Source organism: Austrofundulus limnaeus, unplaced genomic scaffold (genome assembly GCF_001266775.1).
Source record: "Austrofundulus limnaeus strain Quisiro unplaced genomic scaffold, Austrofundulus_limnaeus-1.0 Scaffold1682, whole genome shotgun sequence".
NCBI lineage: Eukaryota > Metazoa > Chordata > Actinopteri > Cyprinodontiformes > Rivulidae > Austrofundulus > Austrofundulus limnaeus.
Window position 1 is genome coordinate 1 of NW_013954084.1, and position 839 is coordinate 839.

Here is an 839-nt window from a genome sequence, read left to right on the forward strand (position 1 = left end):
AGAGACCGACTGAGACCGTTAGAGACCGACTGAGACCGTTAGAGACCGACTGAGACCGTTAGAGACCGACTGAGACCGTTAGAGACCGACTGAGACCGTTAGAGACTGACTGGGACTGTTAGAGACCGACTGAGACTGTTAGAGACCGACTGAGACTGTTAGAGACTGACTGAGACTGTTAGAGACTAACTGGGATAGTTGGGGAGACTCTGACAGTCTTGGTCCAGTGAAATTCAGAGTTATCTCTCCTGCTGGTCCAGGTGGGTCTTTTGGACTCAGGACCAGCAGGAGGGTTAAACCAGTTCAGTCTTTAGGTTTTCAGGCAGAATGTCCTTGTCTGTTTCTCTGTATCGAACCATCAGAACCATCAGAACCTTCCTGAGCTCTGGCTGAGGCTCAGTTTGGTGTCAAACTGTTTGTTTATGTTAAGTGCAGACCCACAGTTCATGTCTGACACAAGAAAAACCTGTTTGTTGTTGTTCTGGATCAACTTCTTATGTTTGAGTCCAGATCGGACTCATCCAAGAAGACCCAAATGTTCTCACAGGTTCTCACAGGTTCTGACAGGTTCTCACAGGTAGATAAAGTTCTGACAGGGTCTCATGGGTTCTGACAGGTTCTCACAGGTTGATAAAGTTCTGACAGGTTCTCACATGTTCTGACAGGTTCTCACAGGTAGATAAAGTTCTGACAGGTTCTCACAGGTAGATAAAGTTCTGACAGGTTCTCACAGGTTCTGACAGGTTCTCACAGGTTCTGACAGGTTCTGACAGGTTCTGACAGGTTCTCACAGGTTCTGATAGGTTCTGACAGGTTCTCACAGGTTCTGATAGGTTCTG